Below are 25,458 nucleotides of genomic sequence, written 5' to 3' on the forward strand. Positions count from 1 at the left end.
TAGTGACCCCGCCCCCCACATCGCCAGCGTATTCGGACAAAGGCCCCTCAGCCGAGCGGGCCCTGTCCCCCCAATAGTACACCGCCTGGCACACTGACCTTGCAGAACAGGCAGTAAGCATGGCCGTAAGCACACAAAAAAGGTTAACCAACGGAAGCAGGCAGCGCACCGGGGAAAAAACCAGGCAACAGGCTATTAACCCTAGCCTGGAGACTGCGGACGAGACAGGCGCCAGAGGGGACAGCTGAACACAGCTGCCCCGGCGGAAGGAGCGTAAGCTGGCGGTGTTGCATGACCAAGCCTCCATTTAAAAAAAACCCACCCAGAGGGGTTGAGGCAGAGAAGGCTGACACGATTGGCAGACGTCATGAACGTGCAGGGGCACCCTCAAACGGTGAACCCGGGAGTTGACACTGCTCCAACACACCAGGGAATCAACCACCTTGGTGTTACCCAATGCGGTGGTTGTTCCTATAACCCCTCAAGAAAAAACTCCAAAACACACCTGCGGGTATACACCGGCTATACCGCAGTACAAGTGTTTCAGTTTTTCAAAAAAGGGTTAACCCAGGCCTACGGGTCGACGAAACATTACTTCGGACCGGGCCCGGCGATACGGGAAGCACAGGGTCACCAGAGGAGGTCAAAGACCACCCCAACAGGCCCATCTTCGCCATGCGTGAGAGAGGAGCGAAAAAGAATGGAGAACCAGCCCCTAAGCACACCGTACTTGGTATTCCCAGGCGGTCTCCCAACCAAGTACTAACCAGGACCAACCTGTGTAGCGGCCGAGATCTGACGAGATCGAGCGTGTACAGGTTGGCATGGCCGTAAGCCATTACGACAGTGCTGAGTAAAAAACGTACCCAACCAGGGTCTCCATAGTGCTTAACCCTGTGACACCCGGACCAACCTGGCATTTTTCCCCCTGAAAAAAGCCCAAGTCCCTCAGGGTACCAGAACAGCAGATCTGCATCGCCGGCGGACAACGGGTTCAACTGATCCGGACCAGCGTGACCAGAACCAGTCCCGTGCCCTAACCACGCCGACATGCCTACTCCAGGAGAAGGAGCAGATATGCGTGTTGATCTTAAACATGAAAAGAAGGCGCCACCCAGACGTTTGAGCAAACCGCGCCCGGTGGCCCACCCCCAGGGCGTGAGACCTCTCTACATATGTTCAGATCCATTCCGTCATCATCCCCCAGACATGAACGAGAATCCGTCGATGACAAAAAACCAGGTCGTTGGATTTGGTCGTCGGAAGAGGAAAAACCTCCATCCCAGTTGCTTTATAAAAACGCCGTTTTAACCTCAAGCAACCAAGGCGTGCCAGTCAGTCGCCTGTTTACAGAACACCCCGAGCTAGCACTATATGTGCGTCGGGACACACCCACATCAATGAACAGGCTATTTAGACCTGTCATTGAATCCCCAAGGCGCCATGGGGAACGACAAGAGGGGTGTGACACTTCCTAACTCCAACTCTTTTTAGTAGAAAAGAAGGAAGCACCAACAGTATGTATCCCAGTCTACACAGCCGGGAGTAAAAGATATTTTCACATTTTTACATCCCACCACCCTCCCATAGGAAGGAGACGGGAATCCCCAGAGAGACTTCCCACGCGAGCTGTACAGATTGAAAAGAATATATTGCACCTTGAGCCATGTAAAAAATTGGATTTAGGGCTCTCCGGGGAGGAGGCACTGAACCCATACACACTCAATAATCGATTTGAATCGAATACATACACAATATAGTAGGTCCACTCACCTTGACAATCTGAGGAGGAGGCTCTGTACTCTGAAGGAGGCTCCCTCACATGGAAGGAGGAGTCCCGACTCACAGAAGGCCCGAATAGGAGCTTGGTGAGGAGGAGCCCTGACCACCCCCCGAAACAGATCCATCACATGGACCTGAACAGCACACGGAAGTCCTACCAACAGAGACGCGCACGGTGACGTACTCTATGGCGGGGGAATTTCTGCGGTGCACACGCCCAATATTCCAGGCCGTGGGACCATGAAACTCCCTCCCCCCTCCCCCCCTCACCCCGTAACGTGCGGGACCGCAACGTGACAGGAACCTTGAAGGACAGGGGGTGTACCCCTGACCAACAGAAAAAAGGGGGAGAGGAAAGGTTACCAGTTCACCCCTTTACGACCCCACACCCATGATACGATGTAATGACAAAAAGAGAGTATGACACAGTCATAGTCAGCTCTATGAAGCGTCTGACAGCTTCACACAGCGCATGAGCTAACCTGCTATCTGATTTTTACTAAGGAAAAAACACAGAATAGAGAGGGCTCTCTAAGAGCCCCGGTCCAAACTTACACATGTGCTTCTGTGGCCAGTCCAACCCAGTTGTAGGTCACATGACACACACAACCCACCATCACCTATAAAAAATGGCAAAAACACTCTACAGAGGAACGCCGTTTTTCATAATGAGAGAATACATAATTCTCGATTAGTATCGGCCACAGGCCTTGCCAAGCACACACGAAAGCGACCAACAATCTTTTCTTTTAGGAAAATAAAGTTACTCCAGCAGATTTAGCACAACCTCAGCAATCAAGCTAAGGGTTACATCGTATCCCTACCACACAGTGACACAATGTAGTGCAACAACATGTCCACTCTGATAGGAGGATGAAGAAGTCCCCAGGGAACCGGGGGGAAACACAATCCTCCTACTTTACCCTTAATACGGCCAGTTAAAACAGGAAAACCTGTTAATATGTGAACACACTGTTTATTGTCATTACAGGCTGAGAAAGGAATATTCTTTACTCATTTGTCACTAAGCATAGCTTTATAGGTTAGTTAACCCCCTTAGTTGTGAGTACACGGTACATATAAACACACATGATGTTTCTCAACACAACAAACCAGATCATTTTCACATCTGAAACAACAACCCGATTTGCACGGAGAAGCTAAATACCTAGTGACAAGACAATTCACACACAACTCGCGTCGTATCCTAAATGTAGTGCAGTAACACTCGTTTTGGAAAACATCGTTATTTACAAAACATTTAGAAGGGAAAGCCAGAAGAAGTGTACAAGGTCTGGTCAGACCTGGCCTACCCGGAGCGTAGATCAACGAAGTGCAGTCTCAAGACACCGTAGAAAACACAGCCGTCCTGTGTTGTTCGATCTGGGCAGCGTCGCCGCTCCAACCCGTCGCTACGGTCCCCTTTGTTGACGCAGACGCAGGCTTTGCCGTCCTGGCCCAGGGCAGGTTCGACGAACATCCTCTGTCAAAGATGACGTCGTAGTCAAGAGTGTTTAAAACATGTTATAATCAAAGCACGTTCAACAGAGTAGCATTAAGCTAACGGCCGCTCCAACCGTCGGTCGCTACTGCCCCTGCCCGCGAGACGCCGAGCGAACGGCGCATGCGACCAGAGGGGAGCTCGTGGCGGCGCGCGAGGAACCGGAGCCACCCCGCGCTGGGCCTTGGCCGATAGCAGCAAGCTAACGTTTCCTAGTGATCACAGCAGGCTAGCGCCGCAGCTAACAGCTGACTGGCTAACAGTAGGCCCAACCTAGGTAGGTCACGCAGTGATCACAGCAGGCTAACGCCGCAGCTAACAGCTGACTGGCTAACCGTAAGCTAAGCAGCTATCACCTGAACTTGTACACAATGATATAACACTCACCCAGACAGGCCGCCGTTCTGAAACCCTCCTCACTTTTTAAGAGAAAAGAGAAACAAGATGTTAACACAGCTTTACAACGGTGATTTTACCAACACCCGACGGAGCCAGCACAATATTTTCTTGAAAATAGTGAGAGAAAATAAAGATATGATGTCAACGTATCCTTGCTTTCCAACTCTTCTCCTACCATCACATCACTTCAAGTGTGGGGATCTACCGAGGCACTTCCTTGTGGTGAAAGCGAGAAGGAGGCGAGTGGGTGGCCCCACCCCTGCTTATATGGGTAAGCTGATAGGGGTGTGGTCAGACAAATATTGGGATTAAAGGTACATTGTGGTCTTTATTCAGTGCGTGTGCACATGTGCGAGGACAGTGCAGAGAGTGACGCCGAGCGAGAGCTATACGATACAGAACAAGTATTTCTTCAGTAAGAAAATTACAATAATTATATTAATAATAATAATAATAAAAGTGAGCTATTCTCAGTTCAAAGCAAGTGTGTTGTAAGTAATATAAAACATTATCACAAATTATAAAGTAATATTATTTCAGTGTGTACCTCGTTGTAGAGATAATTAATCTTAATGGTTTTGCTTTTAGTATGATTCCATGAGGGGTATGATCCTGCTTTTGACACCCAAATATCCATTAGGTACAAACTTAATCTCTTTGATTTTAATTAGGTGTTTTAACAGCACAGAACAGGAGATGAAGAAAGAAGGGCTGTCCTGGCAAGATCTGGAGCGGAGGGCACAAGACCGAAGAGGATGGAGGAGCTTCGTCGATGGCCTATGTTCCGTTGGGAATTTAAAGGCCTAAGTAAGTAAGTAAGTGGTTTTAACAGCATGCAGCAAAAGGTTGATTAGTGAGAGTGTAATGGCTCTATGACACATGTTTATTTATGGCACCTATACAGCTGACTGCTTTGCTGTTTCCATTCCCTTCTTACTCTTCATGTACAGTAAGTTGTTTTTGTCTTGTGACACTATCACGGTTGTGGCTGGAACCCAATGTGCAGGCAAGGAGACACGGTAGGCAGAACTGATCAAAACCCAATATGGGTGGTCTAAGTCCAGGCATGGGTCGATACACAGAGGAGGTTCTCGTAATGTCCAGGATATATACAGGGGCATGAAAGTCAGACAGAAGAGGTGAGAGCAGGAGCAGTTGTCGTCAGCTGGGCGTAGGTCTGAGCAGTACTTTGTGAGCGAGACTATTGTCTTCAGGTCTTCACCAGCAGGTCAGTGTCTCCGGGTCTTAACCAGCAGGCCAGCGTCTCCAGGTCTTCACCGTGCAGGCTAGGAGAGAGGATGAGAATAGAGATTAGAACAAGGCCAGTGTCTCCAGGTCTTCACCTGCAGGTCAGTGTCTCCAGGTCTTAACCAGCAGGCCAGCGTCTCCAGGTCTTCACCGTGCAGGCTAGGAGAGAGGATGAGAATAGAGATTAGAACAAGGCCAGTGTCTCCAGGTCTTCACCTGCAGGTCAGTGTCTCCAGGTCTTAACCAGCAGGCCAGCGTCTCCAGGTCTTCACCGTATAGGCTAGGAGAGAGGATGAGAACAGAGATTAGGACAAGGTCGATGAACAAGAGATCCAGGCGAACAACTTAACCTGTTAAGCTGTAGGAATATTTCGCCTAAAGGTACATGCCTAAGTAAATGGAAGATTGCTCCACTTCTGCAAGGTCAATTAGCATGTTCTTGGTATCTAGGAACATCTAGGGACCTGGGGGTATGTATTTCCAGTGTCAGAAATATTGTGTCTGTTACTAGGCTGAGTAAATTGTAATGAAGAAAAGGAGAATAGAAATGATGATTTATGATTTTTGCATCTTTGATCATGTTAAATCTGCGGGGTATGAGAAAATGCTCACTGAGCTCATTCACCACCTTATTGAGATCATGTGTACAAAAAATCTAAGCAAATGAATAAAGGGGAGATGATTAAACAGAAGGATTTGTAGATACAGTAATTAATGATAATCGATTTTAATTATAAATTCATATTTGACCTTGAACTTGACCTTATTATGGCCAAATCATACATCTATGGATAGGGAAAATGCTCCTCTTTCCAATGGCAGAATCTGGATTTAGTCATTTCCTTGCGGTTTTTACGATAATTAGCATTTTCCGATAAATTCGTATTTCCGATAAATCGTATAAAACATCAGTAAAAATGAAAATATACACTTTGACTACTGTTTTTGATGGGGTTATGGTCTTTACTCTTGGCTAATTTTTTATTTTTTTTTAAACATCAATCTCTTAACATCCAAGGGCCCACATGTGGACGATTCTTTGCCGACCTCTAGTGGCTCGGGTGTGCATTTATTTTAATACAATATATATATAGAATTAAAGCCCTATTTGTTGCCTGTCGATTGCCCTTTCAGGTGACAAAATCCGTTCAGCGGTTCTCGAGTTACATGCCGATATGTGAGGCGTGCCCCAAAGTACGCAAAAGTACACATTACCACCCCCGACTCCCGGGGCTCTAGCTCAGTCAATCATTTGGCGATCTCGAAAACCTTTTCACAGGGTTGTAGCCAATGAGTGTGGCTTTCCAATGATACCCCATGATATGATAATTGGGGATCTAATACGGTCTCTATTGATCGATTTATGATAAAGAAAAGCCCTTAAGGCTTAACAGTTTAAGCAATAGAGTAGATAACAAGAAACATAGTAATGTGACTAACGTGGTACGAGAGTTTACGATCTGACAGCTTCTCTACGTTTGGGGCGGGTTTATATACCCACCACTTGTGACTAGTTAACGATAATGAGAGCAGTAGAGTGGTGAGAGCAGATAGGGGCAGGAGCACTGACATGGTAGGACCATGACAGACACTTTATAGGAACATACTGGGGGCGGTCAGGTGGCGTAGCGGAGATTGCGTCAATTGGCAGTATTAGAGGGTGGGAAAGCTGGCGGGTGGGTCCTGGGCGTTGTGGACAGCGACCCCTACAGTTCGGTCGGGGCGCCTGCTCAGCGAGGGTAGGATCTGGAGAGAGGTAGTGCGGCCTCCCACACGTTACACTCTCCCAGTGAGAATCTGCACGGCCAGGCTGGCCTGCCAGCTGGCTGCACATGCGTCGGAGGAAAGCATGTGACAGTCTCCGGTCTCTCGGACCAACAGTAGGGGAAAGTGTGCAACAACCAGGAAGGGTGGGATGGGAGAAAAATCGGAAAAAGAAGGAGGGGGGAAAAGATATATATATATAAAAAAAAAAAGGAACATACTGAAAAAGTAAAATAGACATATACTAGGGATGGGTCATAAAAATGGAATAACCAAATAATCGCTTGCAGGGGTCAAAGTATTTTTTTTTTTATTTGAGTGTAAATAATTTTTATGCAGGTTATTGTAATAGCCAATAAAGTCCTGAACTGTGTCAAACAACACTGCCACTTGAGCTTAGAGCGTTGTTCCAACTTCTTGCCTGGCCTCTTCATATGCTCACACTGTTGTTATTATTCCTCCTTGGCTCACTAACGTGGTTGGCTGCAACGTAGCGCTAGCCCTGTGCTGTGGCAAACTTCAAAAAACTGCATGGGACTAGCATGCCTGTATCCACTGAGCCAAGTCTCTTTTGAAATAGTTTTTTAGTTTTTACCAATTTTCTCCCAAATTTTGTCATTTCCAATTCCTGTGTGTACCACAATCCCAGTCATTGGGAGATGCAAAGCTTTTATATTTCATGACATGAGTCTTGAAATCTGGAACAGCGTCTTTGACCATGGTTGTCATTAATTGTCTCCTTAACCCTTTATCTGCCGGAGCTTATATCCATCCTTGTAGCCTCTCTGCCAGCACTATTTGTCTATGGAGATGTTCACCTTCTTTGCAGGGATATAACTTTTTAAATTGTATTGCTAAATTGACATTACTATTGGGTGATATAGAATAAAATAAATTGAATTGGAAGAGGTGTGGGAGTGTGCGTGTGTCCGTGCGTCTACAAATGGGTGTGTACCTGGGCATATGCCCTTCAGTGTTCGTGCATTTGCGTGCACGTGATCCTATGTGTGTGTGTATATGGATGTATCGAACACAGCCAAGGTGTAAACGTATGGGTGTGTATGCGTGAGTGTGTGGGTCTGTATAATGTGTAAATGTGTTTGCGTGTCTTAATGTGTGTCTGTGCATGCGCGTAGTGCGCGCCCACGTGTGTGTAGTACGCCTAGAATCTCTAGCTCCATTAGGTATGCGGGCGTGTGCGCCATCTTAGGTGTGAGCATGTGTGTACAAATTTATATGTCTGCATGTGTATACACACATTGTCCTATTGGGGCCAAAATTATACACTGTTCACATCGTCTGTACATCATAAGTATAGGGCAACGAGTTCAGGTATACTATCAGAGGCTGTACCGGAAAAAAAACGAGAAGATCAGGTATACTATCAGAGGCTGTACCAAAAAATTCCACAATATTTGGGATCCTTTCCTGACTTTCTTTGAGGGTATGGAAGCGGATAATGTGACGGAGACGATCTGACTGGCTTCCCTGGTCTCTCAGCTTGTTACGGTTTTTTCTATTACTTTTCCTCTTCTCTATCTGCAGAATACAAGGGATATGTGACTGCTGTCGGGTGATTTAAAAGCTAAAAGGAAAAACAATGATTAACAAACGATCTAAGATATTGTAGAATGATTTTGTCTGGTATAGGGGTGGGGGGAGTGATGGAGGGAGGGCCTTATTTTATTTGTATTTTCTTTTGGCCCATGTGGGACCACCTGTAAAAACAAAATCTCAAATAAAAAAACCTTGATAAAAAAAGAATTGACATTACTATGGCCCATTCAACATCGATTATCTATCGTTCAGGATGTAGGAACGTTTAACTTTTTCATTCACACATTCATACTAAAATACCGTCCAGAGTATAAATATGTTTTTATCGTTTTCTGCTGTATTTCATAGAACGTGAGATATAGCCATAAATGCATATATTAGATGATCAAATGCTGTTTGATACCGATCAACGTTATATAAAAAATTTCACATGTACATGATCCTAAACGTCATGACTGGTCATCTGCTGGTGACCGGAGGGGGGGGGGTCGTCTATAATGCAATGGCCGACGTTAAATGATTATGAGTATGGGTGATATATAGATCAGAGCAGTTTGTATGGATAATAATAATCAAAAACGCTGAAACTCACGGCAGCTTCCTCGTAGCGAGGGGGGATGATACTGGAGCAAAAAGATCGCTATTATGGGATGTTGATCTAGGTGATCCAGTTCCGGTTTGTATAATACTAATATACGTCCAATCATGTTGTTTATTGAGTTATGGCAACGGATCGATATGCACGGTGTCTGGATAGAGTCCCGCGAGCGATAGCGAGTGGCCAGACGGAATATGGTGCGGACCAAGCATTTCCGGCCACTTCCGGTTTTGGCAACTCGCCGATCGGCCACCAGGTGGCGGTATTGAAGCGTTGGAGAGTTGAGCGGAGATCTACAGTACCAGCCAAGACTCCGTGGGTGAAATGTGAATACCGTGACAGAAATTTGAAATATTGATCTCAAAGACGCTGTAAAACGTCATTGGCAGATTACGCATGGCGAGGAATGACGTGGTAACTCATTGGCGGGAGATGGGTTAATTAGTGCATAACGTTAACATTTGCAAAAAACAAATATGCTGATTGATACATACAAAATATACGTATCACTACAGAAATATGTAAGTCCTGTAAGTTACATTATTTGACATGGTCATTACGTACCCATTGTACTTTTTCTGATGAGAATGTGTTATATGCATGACAGTGATGTTTAGCCTGTCATGCCCAGAAGAATATATCTTAACCTCTTAACTCATTCACTGCCAGCTATTATCCTTATCCCGTTCTCACTGGGCCACGCTAAAAGTTAGGCATTTTCACTGTGCGTCACGATGTTTGCAGAGCTATATCTATATTCTATATTATAGCTATGGAGACAATACTATGGCTCATTTGACAATCACTATCTCTCGTCGAACATAAAAAAAAAAAAAAGTAAATTATTTCATGTATACGTTCGCGCATAATCCCGTGGTGAATATTGTATAGTTTCAGAGTGATCCAGGCTAATTCCTGAAAGCTGAATCATGGAGCGCTATGTGAATTTTGCTAAAGTCGTTCGCGTTTCTCGCCTGGACACGCTACTGTTTCCAAATCAAAGGTATATAATAGGTATTATGTTTCATCATGAATGCATCAAGGGGGGGGGGGGGGGGGGGGGGCATTTTTTGATGCTCTGATCGCCAGCAACGGCATTAGTTTTGAATACTACATACGTTCACATCGGCTGGATCAATGTGAAATCATTGTAGGATCAAGGTGGAATTGACGTCAAATAGTCCTTACCTTTGATTGGGGTTATACCAAAAAGAATATTCCAATTGCCTGATCGCGATTTCCAGTATTGATGTCCATCGGGTCCCCGACATGGTACAACACATGCATCGAGTGTCCTGGACGCGTTCCAATGTGCTCGGATGACTTGCCTGGGTCCAAATTCTCCGCCCGGACGACATTAGATGTGACACAGTCTGGAACAGGGTATCAAAGGGTAGGCGATACTGCCACCTAGCAGGATCTGGCCGATATTGCACTCTCGGGGTCTCAGTATGGCTTTCAACGGTAACATAGAGGTCCGTGAGACTGCATAGAATATTAAAATCGAGAAAAAAAGGAAATGCTGTTATGCTGCCACATAACGGTTCCATAGCCTGAAATCTTATCTACAGTACAGGTCCAAACTTTATAAAAATCCCACCGAAAATGTATGTTTTACAAAGGTTTTTGTAACGTGTGTACTGGTAAAAAATTCTGCATGATTATCCAAAATGGCCGTCTGCTCCCATTCATTCAGAGGCTCTCGTCAAAACAAAGGACTTCCCTGGCTTCTTCTACCCCTTTCTTGTTGCGATCAGCCCCTGCATGGGATAGCGCTGGCTCCATAATTTCATTGGCTACAAAGGCGGTCAATAATTTCCGCAATCAGTGGTGACTGATCCGTTCATGGTCACTTGTCCGAATGGCTTGTCAAATGACGCTCGTCGGATGTTTCGTCTTGTAACTCGAGACTGGAAGCACACAATAGGTGGAGTAGGGTGACAATCAAAAGGCGGCAAATTGAACTTTCCAACAATGTATTGGTTGATCTGCAAAAAAGTAGCCCGGAGCCGGCAGACAAGGTCAAAGTGCCGCAACGTGTGTGTGCGTGCGTGACGGCATCCGATGCTTAAGTGGTTAATTATAGTATTTATAGGCATGTTACAGATGCAGCCATTAGTTTTTCTAACCATTTTGCCGTGATGAGTGGTTTAACGGCATGGGAATTAATTAGGAAACCAGGTTGCTGTTCTGTTATATGCCCACCAGGAGGCGCAAAGTCAACAACGGCCCGACAGGCTGTCTGTTAACTTCATTCATCAAGGAGGCTCACAACGAGACCGCAAGATTTGACATCATGCCATATCACGAAATGCCAATGGATTAAGTATAATATGCGTCGCGGGCTATTACTAGCCTCCCAGGAATTACCCTAGACCATTGATTCCCAACCTGGGGTCCGTGGACCCCCTGGGGGTCCGCCAGGGGGCGCAGGGGGTCCGCCAGACCACAGATGATTTGAGGTCATTTTTTTATTATTATTTTTTTTTTCAGTGAAATATTTAATTAGCATATTTTTATCATCAGAAGCATGAATAGTCTCTCCACTACAATAAAAAATAAAGATAAATAAATAAACATCTAGACATGATTTTTGAACGTTAACAGTAGGCTACCGGGTAGCCGCTAAAACGCGAATCAGTTGACTGTATCACTTTCCGTAGCTAGCCTAGCACGCTAGTTAACTTTCTCGGCTCGTCTGCAGTCAGCCGCCAGAGGCGAAAATGTGTGACAAACGAAAAGGAGATGACGGCAGCTCATCTGCAAAAAAAGTTAGGACCTACAGAAATCGCGAAAATTACATCACCATGGGCTTCACTGAGGGACCAGACAAACGACCTGAGTGTGTGATTTGTGGAGAAAAGTTGGCAAACTCGAGCCTGAAGCCCAGCAAGCTGAAGAGACATCAGGCGTCTAAGCACCCAGAAACCGTTGGGAAGGATCCGGACTTTTTTCGGAGGAAAGAACAGTCTCTCAAGGCGAACAAGCCCGTTGATGTTAGAGTAGCGTGGAGCAGGGGTGGCAGTGATTTACAGAAGGCTACCGAAGCCTCCTTTGAGTGTTCGCTTTTAATAGCAAAAGCAAAGAAACCGCACAATATTGGCGAGCAGCTCATCAAACCAGCCTGCATCAAAATGGTTTAGAAACTGTGCGAGGTGGCGGATAAACTAAAATCAGTACCACTCTCGAACAATGTAGTGAAAGACCGAATTGATAAGATGTCAAGTGATTGCGAGCAGCAGCTGTCAGAAAAGCTTAGAAAGGGTCCATTTGCCATACAACTTGATGAAACTACAACTGTCGCAGACGAGGCTGTGCTCATCGTTTATGTGCAGTATATCGAAAATGAGGATCTGAAGCAGGACATTCTCATGTCAGTCAACCTTACTACCACCACTCGAGGTGAGGATATTTTTACTGCAGTGGATTCTTACTTCATTCAACATAAATGCAAACCGTTCACCATTAGGGCCTGATTTGAGAGGATGAATACAGGATTTGAATATTGGCCAACATTTTGAAATACATATGGTGCAAGATGAGATTTGTTGATTGAAGGCACAAGTCAAAGAAGCATAGTGGGTCTAATTATGATGCATATGCCTGTGTATAAGCAGTTTGTTATTAAAATGACAAAGAAAAGTATTAAAATGACAAAAAAAAATTATTTTATGGTATTTTATTAGGAGGGGGGTCCAGGAATTTCATCAGAGATGTTTGGGGGTCCCTGGGGGAAAAAAGGTTGGGAACCCCTGCCCTAGACCACTCTAAAACCATACTTTATCCAAAAAATATTCCTTTTTCACATCTTGAATGATAGATACTCGATGTCAAATGGGCCATAGTATTGCATATATAGCTATAATATTTAAATAGTTATAGCCCTGCAAACAGGGTGAGCGACTCCCACCGTTTACAGTGGTGGCGGTAGCTACTACAGGATGAGGCTAATCCGTGGCGTCCAATGAGTTAACTGATGACAAGAAGTTTTTCATAAAATGTAACTAGACTCATTTACTCTGAGAAGTTTTCCCTGGTTAAAATAAACACTTCCACTATTAAGGCTACCTGTTAACGTTAGAGCAATTAGCGTTAGATATTATCACAATAACGCCAGTTGGTTGAGTTAATTTATTATGTGCAACCACCGCAGAGCACTAACGTTAGCAAAGTTAACGTTATAACTGAGCTAAGCAGTGTTAGCTTAAAGACATGTTTCACCATGTTAGGCTACAGTAGGCAGCTGTACTGTATGCTAACGTCAGTCATTGTGAGATGAATAGAGATTGTCCACTCTTAAAAAAAACTACAGTGCTGTTTTTATTGGGCACAAAGTTGGTATTATTAATCCACTTATGGCAAATATCTTGGTCCTCTGCACGGCCAGGAAACTAGGGTCTCAGACAGACTCAATCTTCATGAAGTAAAGGCTTGTGTATTTCGCATTCAGGGGCCAACGCTGACATTGAGGAAATTTGTCACAGTCCAACAATCTTAGTTAAACACTACACAAGTTGGAGCATAGTCTTGAACGTTTTATTGTGTCCTTCTATCGACACAGATCAATCAACGCTCTATCGACGCTCTCTCTCTCTCTCGTGACAATGTTGACATCGTATCGCTGTTATCGCCCAATGGACATTTAATAAAATGAAGCATTACAGTACATGTCTATGTATTTAGCCAAAAGATGTTGCCAGAACACCACCATTTAATTTTTTATAAATTAATTATATAAAATACAAAAACGGGAATCAAACCCGATCACCAGGTTCAGAGACATGGATTATACCACTACCTCACACATAAAATGCAATTCTGTCATCTTATATTTGACTAATAACAGTTAAAATAGTTGGTAAACAAACGTGATGCTGAAAATATACACATTGACTGCTGATTTGACACGTTTTACTTATTAATTCTTTAATTCAGCAACATTAATTCATACAGTCTGTAGAATGAAGTCACCAGCTGTAATCGATCTGAATGTAACTCAAGCTTTGTCGAGCGCGGAGCTCCTCCAATGAATGCACAAACAGCCGGCGCGTTGGGCCGTTGTCACCAGCTGTATTCGAGCGCCCCTACTGGTCATCGTTACCGCTAATACGGTGCCAAAACGTCGGTCGACAGACAATTCATGGCTGCATCTGTAGACTTTCTTTTGGCAATGGGAGCTGACTGAGCACTTATCCTTATCATTAGGGCACAAGTATCTTGTGTTTTATTTATTTTAAGTAGAGTTAAGATTTATTAAAATAGACAACTGTATTCCTGCTGGAAATGAAAGCATTCAACTTATTTTAGTTTGAGCTATTACATCCAAACAGGTTTTATTTAAATGTAGTGCGTACAGATTTGAATCTGAAAATGTACCCATCCCACAGTAGGCCTACAGTCACCATGGATACTTCCACAGTGTCCTGGGAGTTGCTCCACTATTCACCGTCTATGGAGCAGCTCCAGAATGTGTCTCTTGATGGCATCATCACTTGATCACTGTCGTGGAAATATTATCATGTCATTATAGATCTGTTGAGATATCATTTTATATTTGTACAGCTTGACTGGTTCAATATGGCCAGCTAGTATAATGTGTGTGTGTCTCTTTAAAAGGTCCCAAAGTACCAAGGTTATCTTCCCAGCCAGCCAAAGCAAGGTGGTGTTTTACTTCCCCTACTGAGAACCCAGTTTGTTTATACTTTCATCATCATATCTGATGTATAATGTTATGTCTATTTCTGTGTATAATGTACGGTCTGACCAGACCTCTGGGTCACTTTATGGTCAGACGCTTGTGTGTGAACATGTCTCTGATTGTAAACTGTCCTTTCTGCTGTGGCCACAGAGGAAATAATTAAACTATGCTTTCTATTTTTTAATAACTCGACTCAGAATGATTTATACAACGGCTCATCTTTTGTCTTTTAATATTTTCCATAACATCACCCTCACAAATTTGAAACTATACAAAGTCATAAAAATAACATTATGTGAATTCTATTTTAGGGTAGATTTTCCCTTTACGATAAACTAAATATTAGGCCTGGTGTACAATACGCTATATATATCTATTCTGTATACAGTATCATGTTTAAATATGTCTGATAATGGCTTATATTATACAGTAGTTTGCTTTTGCTTTGTACTATCATATACATACATGTATATATTTTACATATTTAGTAAATTAACATAATGTAATTAGCATTTTAAATACATAAAACAAAAAATGACATTATCAATATCACAAGGTTTCTTTCATTATTATGATCATCATCACCATCATCATCACAAAACACAAAGCTAAATCAGTCTAGTCAACCTAAGCCAGCTGAGTCAACCTCTATTTATTTAATATACAGTGGCTTACTGCACCACAAAGCTAATTTATCGAGGTTGTTCCAGAATGCAATTAACTTTTATGACTGGGGTTGAACAAAACTAAAATTAGCAACCTCTTCCCTCGTCACTCCCCTCAACCAGGCAATGCTTCACACACTACAAACACAGCTTATTCTGTCAGCATATACAGCGGGTCGTTCTAAGCACAGGAAGAACAAGTAGCGGGGTGTTTGAGGTTTTCTACTATCATGTAGCCTAACTGTGTGAGTACTTGCAAATATTGATCTCAACTTGACCTTCACTTCATAAACAGCAGGGAAACCTGAAACATCAAAACATGAAATTGACATCTCTGTGTAGGCTGACGATAGGTTTCTTTTTAACTCTGCAGGACATTGACACTCTACTGCTGGTGAAATGGTTTTCAGGGTACCATGAAACCAGACAGTCTAGCTTTTTACAGGCAATCTCTCAATGTCCTCGCCTACAACTTGATTATGATACATATAATGTGACACTGAATGATCACCACAATCCAGTGGTGCTGCTGTAGTCTCGCCTTCATCTAGCCTCAGCCGAAGACCAGTGTCCTTTATGTCTGTTTCTACTTGACACTTTGTGTTGTAGGGTTACACACACACACACACACACACACACACACACACACACACACACACACACACAACCAACATGAACACATACACACAAAGAGGTACATATGTTGCTCCTTTAACACCTCTGTGATTTTGGGGGATGTACAAATGTACAATTGAAAATATATAATATCCCAATTCCCTTCCCTTGGCCCTACCCCTGGTTTTGGAGTGTCCTCTATTGTGTAATAATGGCCCTTCAAAAAAAGGCTACAAGGAGTAGGGGTTGAAATCTTTACCTAAGAAATGGGACACCCATCGTTTCGTCATCAGTAGTAAAATAATGTAAAGGACTAACATATGTCTGTAGTGATACAAGTACGTATCAGCTGGAATAAACGGTGGAAATCACTACCCCTAAATCCACAAAAGAATCAGGATGCGCAAAACGGAGGGGTAGGGCCAAGTGGGGGTATTGGGATCAGCACTAAATATAACACACATGAATAACTTCCCTCTCATTCAAGTAGATCACTAGGGCCTAGCAATGCACAAATAACTTGGAATGGACACCATTTTCCCATTACCATTACCAGGAAGGTTTTTAAATCTAACCCATTGCTCTGCCTCTCCTCCAATTCTTGTCCAGGCTCAGTGTCCTCAGTTGCCTAATGTGATTCACCTCTTAAGCCCTAGCCATAAAAAAAGAGAATTCGCCTAAAAATACATACATAACCTTTAACCTCTTTAGCCGGCGGACCGCAGATGACATCACGTCATAAATCAATAAAAAAAACATGACTGCATTTACAGTATATTTCATTCACGGTTCTTGCTGCACGCCTGGTGATACTAAATCCAAATTTAACTCTGCCATTTGAAGGAGGAGATTTGGCCCCATCCATAGATGTGCGAGTTGGCTATAATAAGGTCATTTATAGGCCTGGTATTCTATATGCTATAATAATATTCCAAATAGCATGTGTCCGGATGGCAGAATTCAGTACTGTATCTACAACACATTCTGTTTAATCAGCTTCCCTTTATTCATTTGCTTAGATTTGTACACAAGGTGCTGAACGAGCTCAGTGGCAGTTTTTCATGTCTGGTCATTTTTAGCATGGTGTTATTCACTGTCAAAGATGCAAAGAAAAATCATAATGTATATTCTCCTTTGGTTCATTACAATTTAGTCAAGTCTAGTAACAGACACAATATTTCTGTCACTGGGAATACATCCATAGATTTCCCTAGATACCAAGAACATGCAAATGGACCTTGTAGAAGTGGAGCAATCTTCCATTTACGTATGTATTTCTGGAAATATGGCTAGGGTTAAGAGGTAAAAAATGTGTGCCGTATTTCATTCATGGGAACCCAGCTGTAAAGATTTGGCCACTTATGGAGACTGTTTCACGCGTTCAGGAATCCGGAGGAGGATTTCTGTAAATGTGTTAGTACGACATTTTATCAAGATATTTACAAAGGTACTTACGAACATGTTCGAGAATGAGGACCAACGTTGCCAGTAAATTGGAAATTATGCTAGACAGCAGAAAGCTGGCCATACAATTGTAAACAGGAGCTAAATAGGGCTTAATGACTTATGACTTAAGTGTGGTATAATCTGGAATCCATGTCTGGTGTACTTCACGAGTCCCAGCTACTCGAAGAAGAACTCCCAGCAGGCACATTTTTCTTTATTTTAATAAACCAACAAAGGCCACATAAATTGAGAAGATAATATTAATAATCTAAAATAGAAGTAGAAATCCAATTTGAATTCTGCCATCTCTGTGATTGGAATACTATATAAAGATGTGTGGGGGCTCATTAGACAACTCCCTGAGCAGAAACGTCAAGAGGATTTCAGCTCACTTCTATATAGTTTTCATGTGAAGCCGCCATCAGCACAATGCAGACACTCGCTACAGAAGAAGCCGCAAGGATCTGATGACTTTTAATTGAATTTTTTATTTGTAGTAGGCCTACTACCAATTAATTAGTTGTATTTGTGGAATATTGACAAAGTACAACTAAACATCAATATACAGATATGGCATCACTGGATTATATGGGGATGTTGAGATATGTGTCTTACAGAGAGAAATTACAAAGCATTTATGTATAAAATAGAGCTATATGATTTAATTAGGATCCCCAATTCCCCATTAGCTGATGCAAAACATCAGCTACTCTTCCTGGGGTCCACACATAACATATAAACATGACAACAGATAAGAGACATTTACAGACAAGCAACCAAGTGGTATTAAAAGTCAGAAAATGACAATATACTTTCTATCAAACATACAGTATACTATACATACCGCATTCCTAATCATATGGAATCATACATAGTACAATATATAACAGTACGTATTAATATGCACTCAATTTACAAGCAGTGAGAAACCATATACATATACTGTAAACTCTTACCACCTATTTGTGTGTATGTGTGTGTGTGTGTGTGTATGTAGGCTATATGTGTGTGTGTGTGTGTGTGTGTGTGTGTGTAGCCAGGCTATATGTCTAATAGTACAGAATGTGTTTACAGGCGTAGGGCTGTTGGATGTTGTTTCAGTTGTCTTCTAAAGCTGGAAGACTCTCCAATGCTCTGGCAGAGCTAACACCTTACTACAGATACAGCTGGGAAAAGTCCAGGAGCAGCTGTTTGCCTGCTGTTATCACGTCGCTTGGCATGGTTAATGTTAACAATGACCAGCGGGGGCGCTCTCATACAGCTGGTGACAACTGCCAGACGCGCCGGCTTTTTGTTCTTTCATTGGAGGAGCTCCGCACAGCTGGTGACTTCATTCATAGGATGCTACAACGTCCTACAGTATGTCTACAGACTGCATGAATGAATGTTGCTGAATTAAAGAATGAATAAGTTAAACGTGTGCATAATACAATAGTAATAATATATAATAAGAATCCAACCAATAGAGCGACATTGTGCAATAAACAAGTAAACAATGTGTCAAATCTAGCTTCATTAGATGGCCGACGTACAGTACGGCTCTCTTTTCCATTCATTTCATCAAAAGAAAGCGTTAGTGTAATGCTTCTTGGTAACAATAGGTTTGTGTACGCAATGTTGCTGAAATAAAATAATTAAACCTAAGAAGAAGAAGAAGAAGAAGAAGAAGAAGAAGAAGAAGAAGAAGAAGAAGAAGACTTTTGTTTTGCAACTGGAGTCGCGTTTATTTTTCAAATGTAAACTAGTCAATACTATCTTAAACAATGTCAGCAGTCAGTGTATATTTTCAACAATACGTTTGTTTACCAATAGGTTAAACTGTTTTTGGATCTTTGTTGGCACTCTTTCAACATTTGGATTATAGCTCAGTCACAGCGTTACAGACCAGCGTTAAACGTTCCAGAGACGGTAAGTTAATTTAACTTATTCTAGTCTAAAGAAACCTATATATTACTATTTGTTAATCAGAGCGTTATTTGGTTATAACACCGTGTGTGCGTCGTGTGTGTGCGTGCGTGCGCGATATATGTTACTATTGATTAATGCGTTTGTTAATATAACACTGTGTGCGCGCTTGATAAAACAAAGCATACTGTATTACTGTGTGTTTATATTGTGAGCAAGTCAAGCAAGTGTAATTGAACACAATACATGCTGACATCATGACATGCATCTTGCTGTTTGTCATTCTATTGCTAATGCCAGGTAATGTGAATTAATGTCACAAAACGAATCCCTTGGATAGGATAAAACAAAGCATCTACTGTATTACTGTGTGTTTATATTGTGAGCAAGTCAAGCAAGTGTAATTGAACACAATACATGCCTTTTTTAAATCAACCAAGATAATGGAGAAATATCAGTCAAGTCCGAAATCGACCGTGAAACCATTGGCAACGGAAGTTTTGTTGAGGTTGTTGTGATTGTTACGGTACATGTCTCTTTTATTTATTTATTTCCAATAATAATGATTTAAATTACTACTACTAGTCTTAGCAGTAGCAGTTGTCGTAGTAGTAGTAGTAGTAGTAGTAGTAGTAGTAGTAGTAGTAGTAGTAGCAGTAGTAGTGTAGCAGTTGTAGTAGTAGTAATAGTAGTACTAGTATTAAATATGAGCCTAGCAGTAAAGTTATCAATTATCTCCTCTCCTCTCCTCTCCTCTCCTCTCCTCTCCTCTCCTCTCCTCTCCGCTCCTCTCCTCTCTTCTCTTCTCTTCTAGGCTACTGAGGCTAATCTGAACATCCATGGGGTGTATGCCTTCACCACTGCAGAGGTACAGATCAGAATTCTCGACATAAACGACAACAAACCCGAATTCTACAGGTGCGAAGATACATGTGTCCCGCAGGACACCTTCACAGGAGAGATTATTGAGCACTCATCAGGATCCATCCCCCTCGACATCACTGTCAGAGATGCGGACCAGGTCACAAGATTTTTTTAATTCTTTAAAAAGATAAACAAAAACAGAGATATTGAAAAGAAAAAAACAGTCTCTAATTTGATGTTTATTAGATTAGATTAGATTAAAATGTATTGTCATTATACAGCACAAGTACAGTACAACAAAAAGAAGTTTGGCATCTAACCAGAGTGTACCAGACTGTAACAGTTAAGTGCAATAATAATATACAATGTACAAGTAATTAAATGTGATATATATAACAAGCTACTGGTAATATATGCAACATGTATTTACAGTATAATTATATAAAGTGATACAGGTAATGTACTAAGATAAGATAAGATATTCCTTTATTGATCCGCTTGGGGAAATGCGGGCATCATACAGTAGTAGCATGGGGGGGGGGGGGGGGGGGGGTACATGGGAGAGGGGCATGGTAATAGTATAATACATTAATATAGGCAATACAACTATTGTAATGATACAAATAAGCAGTGTAAACAATATAATTAACTCTGAATATAAGAATATGGTGGTAAGCCATGCTGGCCAGTGGTATAACTATTGAGAGTAGGTATGGGATATATACAGATATAGATATAATATATACTGTACATATTATAAAATTTTATTATACAGGTATGTGAATAGGGAGGGATATATGCAGACATATCCAACAATTATAGATACATATATATACAGTATATACTGTATAATATAATTATTATCACTGTTTCAAAACACTTCAATGAAAAAAGCAGAGACCATGTTGTCCTGTTGTACTGTCCAACTGTATGACACATAACAAGACCTGAGTGGTTACTTGTGATTAAGTATGAATCATTATGTTTATTGTGCAGGGAGGACAAAGCAAGCTAACCCTGGCTGGAGACGTCAAGGATGTGTTCGCCGTAGTTCCTGTGTTTACCGTTGCAGAAAGCGCAACTCAAGTTCAACTCATGGTCCAAAAACCCTTGGAGCTGGATTTTGAAAAGAAAGAATTTATGGTTGTGCAGGTAAGGAGATGGAAAATGTAAGAATTGAAATATCAAAGTTGCTTTATGTAGAGTAATCATTAAAACATCACTACTTCATACAGTATGCTGTTCGGTTGGTACTGTGTACAGTCAGTACATCACTACTTCATATGTTCTGTTGGTACTGTGTACAGTCAGTACATCACTACTTCATATGTTCTGGTGGTACTGTGTACAGTCAGTACATCACTACTTCATACAGTATGTTGTTCTGTTGGTACTGTGTACAGTCAGTACATCACTACTTCATACAGTATGTTGTTCCGTTGGTACTGTGTACAGTCAGTACATCACTACTTCAGTGTTGTAGTCGAGTCACTAAATATCGAGTCTGAGTCGAGTGTGGAGTCCCCAGTGTTTGAGTCAGAGTCCAAGTCCAAGTCACCAAAGAAGAGCCCAAGTCGAGTCCCCATTACCCGAGTCCGAGTCCAAGTCATCAAGGTTGAGTCCACTCCATTCTGGCAGTCGAAGAGCTGACATACAAATAAAAAAAGGTCTACATTATACATAAATGACACAGCGTTCACCATTTAAAATGGAGTTTATTTACTTTGTGACACAATAGCCACAATAAATAGACACAATAAAGAAATCTAACCCTAACTAACCTTACTGTCATGCACTTGTCCTAATAAACTAACCTACACTGTAGCACTCAACACTTTGATGAACATTGTTACTCAGCTGATAGAGTTGTACCCTTCCTGATGACTTGTCGTACAGAACTTGTAAGTCGCTTTGGATAAAAGCGTCAGCTAAATGACTAAATGTAAATGTAAATAGCCAAACAAATGCACTAGCCATCAATATCTTATTACAAATGATTAGGGCCTATTACCAAAAAATAACTAAATAAATAACAAAATAAAAACTAAAATAAATGTATCAATTCACAAGTCCTTGTCTGCACCTTCCGAGTCCGAATGCAGTCAATGCTCGAGTCCATGTCCAAGTCCGAGTCCTCAGTGCACAAGTCCAAGTCGAGTCACAAGTCCTGAAAATCAGTCCAGTACTCGGACTCAAGTCCAAGTCCTGGACCCGAGTACTACAACACTGCACTACTTCATATGTTGTTCCGTTGTCAAAATCTTAAGCCGTTTTGAGCCTGGGCTCCAACCACAATGGTAACTGTGCTTAGTGTGTGAGTCTCAACATGCAGCTGAGTCTCTGACATCACAAATCAGCACATTTTCAGATGACTCAGTTCAGTGAGGGTGAATATTGTGAGAGGAGAATTGGAAGAATGCGCCAATATGATAATTAGAGACATAGATCATATTAAAGGGGAACTATTTTACTATTTCTTTCACTATTTGGGCACTTTTACACAATTCCTGTGAGTCTATGGAACACCTCTGTAATATATATATTTTTTTTATTCATTGTTTTGTATTTCTAATCAAGTCCTCAAAAACAGCATTTTTCTACCTCAAGATCTTAAGCCGTTTTGAGCCTGGGCTCCAACCACAATGGTAATGGTTCTGGGGGAGAGAAAGAAATGAGACAAATTATTTCTAATCTATTTATTTTTTCTTTCGCTGCAGCTCCCACTGTTGCAGCGACCACAGACCAACCCAACAACATCCCTGCCTGTATCCTCTCACTGTACCAAGACCATCCCCATGCCCCTCTCTCCAGACATAGGCATACCAACACCACAGCACATCCAGAGCTTTGATCTTGAGGAAGCAAGACAACTACAACTGCAAATGACGGGACAGGCTGCATGTCCACTGTGGCACAAGGAGCGAGAGGGCAGGCTGACTGCATCAGAATTTGGCAAGATACTAAAGAGAGAGAATTTCAGATGCCTTCATACAGTCCACATATTACCCCAAGCCCTTCACTGCTACAGGCTCAGCTGAAGGAGAAGGAGGAGGAGAACAGGACAGGCAGCCCGAGACCCAGTCTTGCAGGAGGGTTAAGGGGGTTAAGCGTCTTGCTCAAGGACACTTACATTGGAATGCGATGGCTGCAACCCCCACACCATTGAAATGCTAATTGTCCACCACCTAGTATTTATCGTTGCCATTTGAGAGTTCACACTCTACCATAGCAGTCATCAAAAAGGATCATGGATCATCTTTAGACAAATAAATTGATACTAATAATAGATTACTTTGAACCTTGCACCTTATTAAACCTTGTCTAAAGATTAGATTAGATTAAAATGTATTGTCATTATACAGCACAAGTAGGTCCATGCAGGAGCAGCAGCAGGCCACCACCCAACTCTTCCTGCAGATGATGGGGACTTTTGCAAGAGCCATATTGCCTCAATCTCAGACCCCGCCGGCACCACAGTGGATGCCCACAGCTCAAATGATGCCCCCACGTGCCTGGCCCAAGACATTGCCTCCAACTAACCATGCCACATCAGTTTGTAGAGGCTTTTGGCAATCGTGTTGCGGTTATTCTGGACTGCTTTGAAATTGGCACTGAGACCATCAAATCTGAAAGCGCAGGCACAGACATATTCCCACTACAAGCAAAAGCACACTGTTAAGTACCTGATTGGCATTACACCACAGGGGTCTATCTCTTTCATTTCCAAAGGGTGGGGAGGGCGTGTAAGTGACAAGCATCTGACCGAGAACAGTGGTCTCCTCAATAAACTGTTGCCTGGAGACTTGGTTTTAGCAGACCGTGGATTTGACATTGGGGACCATGTTTCATTAATGTGTGCATCGGTGAAAATCCCTGGATTCACAAGCGGACGTGCCCAGATGGATCCAAAATCTGTAGAAGAGACACAGCAAATAGCTCACCTCAGGGTCCATGTTGAAAGAGTGATCGGTTTGGTACGCAATAAGTATCGCATGCTACATAATACCATACCAGTCCAACTGCTGGTTCCATTTGAAGGCGAGGACTTTTCTTTCATTGACAAGATTGTGACTGTGTGCTGTGCCTTAACGAATATGTGCCACAGTGTTGTTATGAAACCACCAGACCATGCGTTACCAGATAGTGAGGGAGAGACGGAGTTATCTGTTATCTGTTATGCTAAAGCTAAAATGGAAAATCAAGGCCTCTTAGTTTTACTGATGTGGATTATTTAAATTCAGTTTGTCATGTTTTCATTGTTATTTGAACAATGTTATGTCCTGTAAATACTAGGGCTGTCAAAAGTGAATGCTTTAACTGTATTTCACAGGAGAGAAACTGTATTCATTGAAAGCTATTAAAATTGCCTTTGAATCTAAATATACTTTCTGTGTTTTTACATTAATTCCATGATTTCTAAAAAAAAATATTTCAAACCATTCCAATTATTAACACCTTTACTGCTGTAGCATACGATTGGTAAAACAGTAACATATGGTAAACATTGGTACAACATTGCTAGAACAGATGTAATATAGCATTGTATATTAGTATACTGCATAGTATATTGACAAAAATAAAGAATTAAGACTCGCACAGGTTTGTTTTTCTTCTATCTATCTATATCTATCTATGAGCCGTACTGTATTGTACCCATTCTGCAATCTGTTAAATAAAGTTTTAGCTCTAATTAAGAATGACAGTGACCTAGCTGACTATTATTTGGAAATCCAGAGGTTTTAAAAACTGGTGCGACAATAACTGTCTGGTTTTAAATGTTAAGAAGACTGGGGAGATGGTGTTTGACCCCAGAGGTGTTGGGGACCACAGGCCTGTGGTCATCCACACACAGTCCATCTCACAGGTCTCTTCATATAAATATCTTGGGATTTTTGTCGATAACACACTAACCTGGAACACCCATGTAGATAGGATTTTATAGTATGTCTGCACTTTATGTGCTCATTTCATCATTCATCAGTTTTGTGTCAGTCTTGTTTATCTGATCTTATTTCTGAAGATGCATTTCCATTGGCTAATGGTCGAGATATAAGTCACTTGTTACTTGATATTACTGTAAATCATTTGACATCTATTGCTGACTGTTCATACATTTGTTACAATAAAGATGCAAATAATTGTTATCTCTTGTCCAATCAGAATATTTTTTTTATTACAAAACATTGAGATATCAAACAGAAAAATTGTCTTGTTTACATCAGGTTCACAGGTTGGGTAGGAAGAGTGGGTGGGGGACACTGTACAACTGAACAAGCAAAACTGTACATTGGAATATTGACTCCCTCCCAGCAGAACTCCGCACCGCCCCAACTCTGGACTAATTTAAAAAACTGCTCAAAACCCACCTCTTCAACTTGGCCTTCAACCCCTAACTTTCTCACTTTATATGTATATG

This window comes from Notolepis coatsorum, assembly GCF_963971535.1.
Source record: "Notolepis coatsorum genome assembly, chromosome: 7".
NCBI lineage: Eukaryota > Metazoa > Chordata > Actinopteri > Aulopiformes > Paralepididae > Notolepis > Notolepis coatsorum.